General features: G+C 50.0%; 1 non-coding gene across 1 annotated transcript; it reads right to left on the bottom strand.

Annotated features, from left to right (window-relative positions):
- Positions 1–1,126: 1,126 nt before the first annotated feature.
- LOC146834945 (Nuclear RNase P) lies at positions 1,127–1,431 on the bottom strand. Its single transcript, XR_014960951.1, has one exon.
- Between the last annotated feature and the right edge of the window lie 10,360 nt (positions 1,432–11,791).

The following is an 11,791-nucleotide window of genomic DNA, read 5'->3' on the forward strand; positions in this document are numbered from 1 at the left end:
GTTCAGCGGAGGGGAAGGTTTGGCAGGAGGTGGTGAGGCGAAGGGAGTTTTTGTGCTCGATGGTGAGGCCTCCTTCCGAGTGGTTGGGGCGGTCATTCCTCTGGATCTTGTATCCGTCCGGGATGGTGATAGCGATGTCAGGGCGGAGGAGGCGTTGGTCCAGGTTGAAGAAGGCGACATTGGGTGAGAGTCCAGGAGGTTCCAGATCTCCACGACATGTCTGTGTATGGAGCGCACGTTGAGAAGGATGCATCTTATGGCGTCAGCGGTGTTGTTTGCCGGGGGGGGGGTGGTGAAGGTCTGGCGGCAGCAGGAGAACTGGCCGCGGGTCTTGTTCGGCGTGGACTGCTGGCAGTTGTTATTCCTTCCAGGGTTGAGTGCGAGGAGGGTGGCTGTGTTGTATCTGTTAGTGGAGGGAGATCCAGGGTCCCTGGCGCTGGTTGCGATCGGGTCGCGGACGGGCACAGACGGGCTTGTATTGGCGCAGCGGCAGCCATTAAGTAGGGGAGGGAAGAGGGGGGAGCAGCTTGGAGGCGGGAACAGGTGTGGGCAGGGGGGAGGGGCCACAGGGGCAGCAGCGGCGGGGAAGAGAGCCGGGCAAAGCGAGGCACAGAGTCAACAGTAAAAACAATCAAAATGAATGACAACAGCACAAAACAAGCATTTGCAATGCAATAGGTCTCACATTTATGCGAGTTTGAGCTATTGACATTGCAAATAACAATGCCTTTTATTTTTGTTTTTTAAAACATACAAAAAAGCACTGTCATTTACAATGCCAATAGCTTAAACTCACGTAAATGCGAGACCTATTGCATTGTAAATGCTTGTTTAGGAGTTGTGTCCTGATGAAGCCACTCACAACTCAAGCCACTTCCAAAGCACAGCCAGTCACAGTGGAATCCTCTTCCCAAGCCCGTGGCTGCACCCGCTTTAGAGCTCATGATAAATGTGGAAGAGGCAACAAAGATCACCGACGGCTCTAAGAACCCATAAACGTCCGTGATATGAAAAATATTTGGCATGTAAATCATTCTACAAACGTCTGATAATGTAAGTTATCATACTTCTCCTCTTTGAAAAGTAGGTAATTAAAGTGAAAGAACAAAATTCTATTAAATAAAAAAGCGGGAGGACAGTAGTCTGAATTGGGTTATGAAGCGCCATTACCTCACCCCAGCCATTGCACTCAGAGGAGCGCCAGCCGCGAGCCACTTCCAATGCCCGGAGGGGGTAAGCATTAGCGAGGACCAGACACACGGCCACGCGTCTCCTGCCGCCCCCTTTGAGCCCCGGGTCTCTGGGAGCTCGCTCCCCTTTACAGGGGATGCCCTGCTGGGGCAATTGCCGACTCTTGTCTCAGACCTTCCCCAAGGTACTTGAGTGACAGACGCACTCTGCACGTGACCTCAGTGATGAGCTTCCTCCGCTTCTCAAGTAATCATCGCCCACTGCTTTATAAATGGCTCCGTTACATGTACTTGCAAACTGAGGGTGGATTATTTATTTTTAATTTAGGGGAGATGGTGTGGGAATATAAAGACAGGGCACTAAATGCTCCAAGGGCGTGGCATACAATGTATAAAATGCACACTACCAATTCGCAAATTGCCGTGTTTCAAAAATGAAAAAGATAATAGCTCAGGATTCCTAATATGTAAATCAAGCTCTGACGTTTGACCTATCACTTGTGCCTAACCTCACACCCAATCACGGACTGCGCTATAAAACGGCCAATTTGGAATAGCTGGATTTTAGAGGCGCAAATTGCTTTCAGTGAACTGTGTCTTCTGGAAAGCAAAAGTACAACTTTCAGCAAATACCATGAGTCTGTGAACCAGAGCAGAGTCAGATTTCAATGCCCGCTCTGTTAGTCTGATTAATGACCAAGTTAAGATCGTATCAAGACTTTTATCTTCCTCCAAGGAATACAAATCTACACGTTTTGTTCTCATGACTTAAAGTGTTATTCCACCGTTTGCAGATGACAACATTTATAAAACAAGGATTTGCATGACTTTGATATGGCCAATAGCTGACAATATTAGAGCCTGTCGCTCTGGACACTCTGTAACTGCGTCACATCATGCTAGTCCCTCTCCTATGTTCACTATGCACGCTGTGTCTGTATATAACTCACCCGGTTGAGGAAGGAGGTACGGGAGCTCAATTCTAGTGTGTTTAACAGCGCTCCACAGCCGCTCAGTGGTGACATGACGCCCAGCACCAGCAATGGGGCCGTTCTTCTGCCGAGCACACATACTCCTGCCCCAGCTCCGTACGCAGAGCATGCGTGGTGGCGACTCGCTGATAGTCGTGTATGTAGCACTGCGCGTCCACCAGCCATAGAATTGTTCGGGCGAGATCTTGGTAAATTAGTGTTTTAATGTGCGTGCGAGCACGATGATGGCAGTTTGTCCAGAGTTAAAACCTAACGGATTAGTAGTCTTTCGAAAGACCTGCCAACTTTGAAAAACAAGCTGTCGCCATTGTGGAAAAAATATAGGGGCATATTATCAAGGACGGCGTTAAAAATTATCGCCGGTTTAACGGCAGAAAACTGCCACTAAAGCGGTGATAATGGGCTTGATAATATGCCCTTGAGAATTCCAATAGAAGCCCATGTTCACACGAGAACATGGGCTTCCTTTGGAATTCTCCAGGGCATATTATCAAGCCCATTATCGCCGCGTTAGCGGCAGTTTTCTGCCACTAAACCGGCGATAATTTTAACGCCGTCCTTGATAATATGCCCCATAGTGTTTACCGATTAATGAAGGAGACAGTGTAACGCTGCAAGTAAATGATCAAGTCCTGATTGGTGGTCCCAAAAGGAGACAGGGCGGTAACAAGGAGGGACTAAGAAGCCTCACTATCAATCGGAAGCCAGCATTTACCATGGACGACGACGCCAGCCAATGAAAAATATGGGCGGGGCTTCCACACCACTTCTAAAAAATGTCCTAATACAGCATGCCTCGCAAAGAGAGCACCACATGCACAGCAACGCTAGGCGAGACCTAACAAACAAAGTGACATAGTTACCGCGTTAAGGGCAGACAACGGTGCAGGACGCAGTGAGGGGCACAGACTCGGCTGGAACGAGCTGGCAGGCTGGGGCGGGCACGGCAAGGAATGGAATGCAGCGGCCTCGAACCCCAGGCAGTGGAGGTGAACACGTAGTCAGTGTCGAGGCAAGGCACAGCGGAGCTGCTGGGGAGAGAGCAGATCTCAGACCAGAAGTCAGAGGTCTTGCTCGCACTCCCCCGCAGCGGCCGCCATTAAGTAGAGGAGGGGCTAGGGACGAGCAGCTGGGAGGCGGAAACGGTCGTGGGCAGGAGGCCGCAGGGGCAGTACCGGCGGGCAAGAGAGGCGGGCAACACGAGGCACAGAGTCAACAGTAAAAACAATAAAACAAGCAAAATGAGTGACAACAGTAAAAAACAAACAAAGTGGCACAGTTACTGCATTAAGGGCAGAGAACGACACAGTGAGGGGCACAGACTCGGCTGGAGCAAGCTGGCAGGCTGGGGAAGGCATCGCAAGGAGTTGAATGCAGCGGCCTCGAAACACAGGCAGGGAAGATGAACACAGAGGGGCATATTTACAATAACTGGCACATCCCTGCATATCAGCAGGGATGCGCCAGTTATTGTGCGCCACAGCTCCACCACCATGGATGCGCCGCATTTGCAATGCGGCGCACCATGGGGCAAAAACGGCACAGATGCGTGACGCATCTGTGCCGTAAAGGCGGCGCATTGCTGGAGTTGCGTCGCAAGTGCGACGCAGCTCCAGCAATGCTCTGGGGCCCTATCTTGTTAATGCTCAGCCACTTTTAGGAGGTGTTCCTGCGCCGGAACGCCCCCCCCCCCGCGCAGGAACGCCTACATGTGGCGCAGAGCTTTACAACGTGACGCATCTCCCAGATGCGTCACGTTGTAAGTACCCCGTTGTAAGTACCCTGCACCATGATGCAGGATTTGTCTGGTGGGTGAAACCCAGACAGACCCTGGTGTATCACACCAGCTCCTGCAACCGAGCATCCTGGATATATCTTCTAGTGGACGAAGTGTACAAGGGGTCATCAGCATCAAAATCCCCAAACCTACTCTTGTGAGAAGGGCGCAAATTTGACGTTAAGGCACAGGCCACAACACTGTCAATCACTGATTTCAGATACATTTCAGATAGCCTGAAGAAGGACTCATACAGCTCTGATTCAGAGTACATGTGATAATGATTCTCTGTGCATTGGTTGGGCATCTGACACTGGCAGGCTGCCAATACCGGCCTGGCTAGAGCTCAGCACAAGCAAGGACACAAAAAGAAGAGGAGGCAGACCACATCCAGGGATTTAAAGACGGATGAACAAGAGGCGAATAAAAGAAAATGTACCAACAGAAGCAAATAAAAAAACTGGAACTGCAATACTGCAACCCTAACCTGGCAGACCACAATCTGACCAAATACATGACAATCAAGCATTGGTGTAGGCTGGGGCAGGGTTACGCTCTAAGAAGGATTTCAGATGTCAACTTTAAATTCATTACAACAAACAAATGATGGACGGAATGCTGACAATGCAGACATTCTCCCCCAGTCAAGAGATCTGGGTTAAATCCATCGTTCTTTTTCCCACTACGCCACCCCAGTTTAGACATGGCCATATGCAAATCAGTCTTGACCCTGTGCCTCATGGGAACAGTCCAGCCCGAACTGCCAAGCCATGTCTTCCCTGGACCGGAATCAAGCATCCTAGGACCGGTTTCTGGCTATCAGCCGTCATCAGCCAGGATAGCTTGACTCCAGTGGCGTAGTGAGCACGGGTCCCACGTCTGGGAATACCCATCCCACTTAGGGCGAAAAGCGTTACAACAAACAAATGATGGACGGAATGCTGACAATGCAGACATTCTCCCCCAGTCAAGAGATCTGGGTTAAATCCATCGTTCTTTTGCCCACTACGCCACCCCAGTTTAGACATGGCCATATGCAAATCAGTCTTGACCCTGTGCCTCATGGGAACAGTCCAGCCCGAACTGCCAAGCCATGTCTTCCCTGGACCGGAATCAAGCATCCTAGGACCGGTTTCTGGCTATCAGCCGTCATCAGCCAGGATAGCTTGACTCCAGTGGCGTAGTGAGCACGGGTCCCACGTCTGGGAATACCCATCCCACTTAGGGTGAAAAGCGTTACAACAAACAAATGATGGACGGAATGCTGACAATGCAGACATTCTCCCCCAGTCAAGAGATCTGGGTTAAATCCATCGTTCTTTTGCCCACTACACCACCCCAGTTTAGACATGGCCATATGCAAATCAGTCTTGACCCTGTGCCTCATGGGAACAGTCCAGCCCGAACTGCCAAGCCATGTCTTCCCTGGACCGGAATCAAGCATCCTAGGACCGGTTTCTGGCTATCAGCCGTCATCAGCCAGGATAGCTTGACTCCAGTGGCGTAGTGAGCACGGGTCCCACGTCTGGGAATACCCATCCCACTTAGGGCGAAAAGCGTTACAACAAACATATGATGGACGGAATGCTGACAATGCAGACATTCTGGGGGAGAATGTATGCATTGTCGGCATTCCGTCCATCATTTGTTTGTTGTAACTTTAAATTCATAGCATGGAGACTGAAAGTTCTTTTCCAGATTTAAAACTAACAAAAGTAACTTTGACGTAGGAGAATACCGCTGGGCCTGGGATGAGGAAGACAAGCATGGACTTAATAAAAACATTGTGACATGCCATAGATGGATTTCCACTGATCCTTAAATTATGACTTGTGCAATCCTGATTCCACCCTTCCTGATCACACCCCATTTGCCTCCACCCCCTCCCTTTCAATGTGTTGTCTTCTGGAGCCTTTTTTTTCATTCCCAGTGGTGACACCAAGATTGTGCTCTTGATGTTTTTGAAAGTCATGGAATGGATGCGACTCCATCACCGCCAAGGCGGATAATTTATTTATAAGGTGGGTGGATTGCAGATGCAAGTGGACAAAGAGCAATAAATTATTTAAGTCTACAAATGTCAACATGGGCCCCCAAATGTAACCCTAGAGAGAACACACTTTTTCTTCTTTTCTTCTGTTTTTTTGCAGTCTCCACTTCGCATGGGGGCATAGACAAATGGATTGTCTACCTTCAAGGGTTGTATGACGTTATAACGCAAACATTTACAATGCATGCCTTTACAACGCAGTTTTTACATTGCAACATCCATTACAACGCATGCCATCACAACGCATTTTTAGAAGCTATACATACAACGCATTCCATTACAACGCATACCATTACAACGCATACCATTACAACGCATATTACTTTTAGGGCAACAATAGGGTAAGTGTTGGATAGTGTAGGGGTAAAAATTACTATTCCCACTCCAGTGAGTGCAACAGTAGGGTAAGTGTTCGATAATGTAGGGGTAAAAATTACTATTCCTACTCCAGTGAGTGCAACAGTAGGGTAAGTGTTGGATAGTGTAGGGGTAAAAATTATTATTCCCACTCCAGTGAGTGCAACAATAGGGTAAGTGTTGGATAGTGTAGAGTTAAATATTACTATTCCCCCATTACTTACCTTATAATGCATTATAATGGCATGCGTTGTAGTGACATGTGTTGTAATGACATGCGTTGTAGTGACATGCGTTGTAATGGCTGCATTGTAATGGCATGTGATGTAAAGGATGTTGCGTTGTAATGACTGCGTTGTAAAGGTAGTGCGTTGTAATGACTGCGTTGTAAAGGTTGTTTCCCACCTTCAAGCCAGATGTGCTGGAAAAATGTGTGTGTGGATAGCACAACACCAGTCTCACTTAAACTTGCACGTTGACTAACTTTCGGGCTTGCACATGGGATACATTTACAGTTAAAAGGTCATCTCATTAAGTTCTCAAGTGGGCTTTGAAAAAACATTCTCTTAATTTATGCCAAGGGGGTGTGCTTAGGGCGGAACAGAGTAAAATCAATACAGTTTGAAACAAAGCCAGATTTACTAAAGTAGCCAGGCTTACACAGTTGCGAGGAAGGGGTCGAACGGTATAGTGACTGATATACTTAGGCTTTACATGTGTGCTTCACACTAAAGCCCAGTCTCACGTCTGACCCCTGTGCGATGGCACACACATAGGCCCAGATTCTCAAAAGAATCAGGGAGCACAGCGCAGCAGCCAAAGATGCTGTGCTGCGTTGCATGAAACTGAGGGAGCAGGAGAGTGCCACATCTATAGATATGGCTCTATCCTCCCCGCTCCATAGCGCCGGTACTGATTTTAGCTGCCAGGCACACACTTTAGCGCTATAGTTTTAGGGTGCATGCCTGAGTCTACCATAGATTTTGTACTGTAGACTTCCCTTTCAGTACGAAATATTATGCGTAGACACACTTTAAACTTTTCCTATTATAGGGCTTATTTAAAAGCCCCTTGTGACCCTTTTGTGCCGCTGTTGCATCACTTTTTGTGACGCGCACCAGATTACGCCCTATTTACAAAGTGACACACCTAGGCAGATGCGTCACATTGTAAACCCATGCGCCACATTATACATGTGTCAGGTATAATGTATGGAGGGTGGGCGTTCCCATGGCAGAAAGCCTCATCAAAGGGATGCAGTGAAATCTAAAACATTTCACTGCAACACTTCTAGGGCGCCACTGCGTCAAAACCGTACGCCTGCTTGGAGCAGGTGTAAGGAGTGATGCAGTGCAATAAGAAAAGGCCTCTCCCATGCATTGCTGGAGTTGCCTCAGGCTTACGACACAACTCCAGCAATGCGTAGGTTTTACGCCGACAGATACATCAGAATTTTTTACGCATCTGTCAATCCTTGCACCATGGTGCACCGTATTGTAAATATGGTGCATCCATGGTGGCGCAAGGCTTTCTCTTGCAGGCGCAAGGAAACTAGCACATCACTGCTTTAACACAGCGATTAATCAGTTTCTTGTAAATAAGCCCCTTTGTAGATGTGCTGCACAGTGCAGCACGCATGCAAAGTCAGAAAAAAAGGAGAAATAAAAAAAAAATATTTTTAACACCTCCTTTCAAATAGCGTTAACTCTTGGCACTAAACCCTGTCTACTATTGTTTTTAGATATGGTTCAATCAATCAATCAGGGAATTATAAGCGCGCTACTCACCTGTGAGGGTCTCAAGGTGCTGGGGAGGGGGGGGGGGGGGTCAGCAGTTCTATTTCAGCCGAAGAGCCAGGTCTTGATGGTCTTCCTGAAGATGTCAGGGAGGGGGCGCACCTGATGTCGATCAGGAGCTCGTTCCAGGTCTTGGTCACGATATAGGAGAAGGATCTCCCCCTGCTTCGGCTCTGTGGATGCATGGGGTTTCAGCGAGGATGAGGTTGGTGGATCTGAAGTTCCTTTTGGGTACGTGGAGTATGATTCTGCCGTTGAAGTATTGGGGTCCGGTGTTGTGTAGGCATTTGTAGGCGTGGGTGAGTATCTTGAAGGTGACTCTCTCCTCAATGGGGAGCCAGTGGAGCTTCTGTAGGTGTTGGCTGATGCGCTTGTGTCGAGGGATACCAAGGACGAGTCTGGCGGCGGTGTTCTTATAGTCAAGAGCTTGCGGAGTAGGGACTTGTTTATGCCGGTATAGAGGACGTTACCGTAGTCCAAACTGCTGGCGACGAGTGAGTGGGTGACTGTCTTCCTTGACTCAGGGGGGATCCAGTTGAAGGTCTTATGGAGGATGCGGAGGGTGTTGAAACAGCTGGAGGCGACTGCGTTGACCTGTCGGTTCATGGAGAGGGAGGTGTCGAGTACGATGCCAAGGTTTCTGGCGTGGTCTGTGGGGCTCTAAGGGCTGCCGAGGGTGGTGGGCCACCAAGTGTTGTTCCATGCTGATGGGGTGGTTCCGAGGAACAGGACTTCAGTCTTTTCCGAGTTGAGATTTAGGCAGCTATTGCTCATCCAGCTGCGGCGTGTTGCGTTGCTTCCCAGAAGTTGAGTCTGGTGGTGGTAGGGTCTTGTGTGAGGAGAGGATGAGCTGAGTGTCGTCGGCGTAGGATACTATGCTGAGGCCATGCTGTCAGACAATGGCGGTGAGGGGGGCCATGTAGATGTTGAAGAGGGTTGGGCTGAGCGATGATCCCTGTGGGACTCTGCAGTCGATTTCCGTGGGTTCAGAGAGAAAGGGTGGCAGTCTGACCCTTTGGCTTCTGTCTCTGAGGAACGATCGGATCCAGTTGAGGGCGGTTCCTCGTATGCCGGCGTCGTGTAGTCTGGGTGCGAGAGTGCGGTGGGAGACTGTGTTGAATGCTGCCAACAGGTAGAGTAGAATCAGAGCTATGGTGTGGCCTTGGTCGAGAAGGGTGCCGATGTCGTCTATGGCAGCGAGTAGGGTGGTCTCGGTGCTGTGGTTGCTGCGGAATCCGGATTGAGGAGGGTCGAGGATGGCGTTATCTTCGATGAACCGTATTAGTTCTGCGTTGACGGTCTTCTCAAAGACTTTCGCCGTGAAGGGGAGGAGCGGGATGGGCCGGTAGTTCTTGAGGTCCATGGGGTCTGCTGAGGGCTTCTTGAGCTAACTTCGCACGTTTCCAGTCATCGGGGAAGGTGCCGGTCTCGAAGGTGGTGTTGATGGTGCGTCGTAGTTCGGGTGCGATGGCGGTGGTGGCTCTGTGGTAGATGTGAAGTGGGTAGGGGTCAGTGGGATCCCCTGAGTGGATGCCTCTCATGGTTGATGCTGTCTCTTCGGTCATGACCGGGATCCAGGAAGCGATAGTGGGCAGGGTGGCTGCGGAGTCTGGTGTGAGGTTGTTGAAGTTGTCATAGAGGTTTTTGATCTTCAGGTGGAAGTATGATCCGAGCTTGTTGCAGAGGTCCTGGGAAGGAATGATTTTGGTAAATTCCTGGATGAAGCTGAAGAGTTCCTTGGAGTTGCTGGAGTGGACGAGGATTCTGTTGTGGATGAAGGTCCTTTTGGTGGTTCTGATGCGTTGGTGGTATTCCGTCATGGCTTTCTTGTAGGTGGTGTAGTTTCCTGGCGTCTTGCTGTTTCTGAAGTTCCTCTCCAGGCGTCTACAGGTGCGCCTGGCTTCTTGGAGGTTGGTGGTGAACCAGTGGCTTTCCTAGGGCGCTGTTTGTCAGGGTTGCGTAGTGGGGGCGAGCTTGTCTACGCAGTTGGCGATCCAGGTGTGGAGTTCCCTGGCTGCGAGGTTGGCGTTGGTTGCCGTGGTGGGGGTGTTGAGGTTGAAGGTGGAGTTGAGCTGTTCCTCTGTGACTTTGCTCCAGTTCCTTCGCGGGGTGCAGAGCGGGTTTGGGTGGCTTGGGTTTGTCAATGAGAAAGTGTACGCACTGGTCGGTCCATGGGGGTTGCGTGGTGTGACTAAAGTGGATGCTATTTCCTCCGGCGAAGATGGGGTCGAGGGTGTGTCCTGCCTTGTGGGTCGGTGTGGTGACGAGTTGTTTTAGTACGATGTTGGCGAGGTTGTCGAGGAGGGTGGCGGAGTTAGGGTCGCTGAAGTTATCGAGGTGGAAGTTTAGGTCTATGACAAGTATGTAGTCCATGGCGGCGATGGCGTGGAGTGCGATGAGGTCGGTGATGGTGTCTGTGAAGGGGGCCTGGTGGCCAGTGCGTCTGTAGGTGAGGTGCCGCGGAGTGTGTAGTTGGGGCTGGTCTGTACCTGGAGGTGCAGGTGTTCAGCGGAGGGGAAGGTTTGGCAGGAGGTGGTGAGGCGAAGGGAGTTTTTGTGCTCGATGGTGAGGCCTCCTTCCGAGTGGTTGGGGCGGTCATTCCTCTGGATCTTGTATCCGTCCGGGATGGTGATAGCGATGTCAGGGCGGAGGAGGCGTTGGTCCAGGTTGAAGAAGGCGACATTGGGTGAGAGTCCAGGAGGTTCCAGATCTCCACGACATGTCTGTGTATGGAGCGCACGTTGAGAAGGATGCATCTTATGGCGTCAGCGGTGTTGTTTGCCGGGGGGGGGGTGGTGAAGGTCTGGCGGCAGCAGGAGAACTGGCCGCGGGTCTTGTTCGGCGTGGACTGCTGGCAGTTGTTATTCCTTCCAGGGTTGAGTGCGAGGAGGGTGGCTGTGTTGTATCTGTTAGTGGAGGGAGATCCAGGGTCCCTGGCGCTGGTTGCGATCGGGTCGCGGACGGGCACAGACGGGCTTGTATTGGCGCAGCGGCAGCCATTAAGTAGGGGAGGGAAGAGGGGGGAGCAGCTTGGAGGCGGGAACAGGTGTGGGCAGGGGGGAGGGGCCACAGGGGCAGCAGCGGCGGGGAAGAGAGCCGGGCAAAGCGAGGCACAGAGTCAACAGTAAAAACAATCAAAATGAATGACAACAGCACAAAACAAGCATTTGCAATGCAATAGGTCTCACATTTATGCGAGTTTGAGCTATTGACATTGCAAATAACAATGCCTTTTATTTTTGTTTTTTAAAACATACAAAAAAGCACTGTCATTTACAATGCCAATAGCTTAAACTCACGTAAATGCGAGACCTATTGCATTGTAAATGCTTGTTTAGGAGTTGTGTCCTGATGAAGCCACTCACAACTCAAGCCACTTCCAAAGCACAGCCAGTCACAGTGGAATCCTCTTCCCAAGCCCGTGGCTGCACCCGCTTTAGAGCTCATGATAAATGTGGAAGAGGCAACAAAGATCACCGACGGCTCTAAGAACCCATAAACGTCCGTGATATGAAAAATATTTGGCATGTAAATCATTCTACAAACGTCTGATAATGTAAGTTATCATACTTCTCCTCTTTGAAAAGTAGGTAATTAAAGTGAAAGAACAAAATTCTATTAAATAAAAA

This window comes from Triturus cristatus, chromosome 4_2 (genome assembly GCF_964204655.1).
Source record: "Triturus cristatus chromosome 4_2, aTriCri1.1, whole genome shotgun sequence".
Lineage (NCBI taxonomy): Eukaryota > Metazoa > Chordata > Amphibia > Caudata > Salamandridae > Triturus > Triturus cristatus.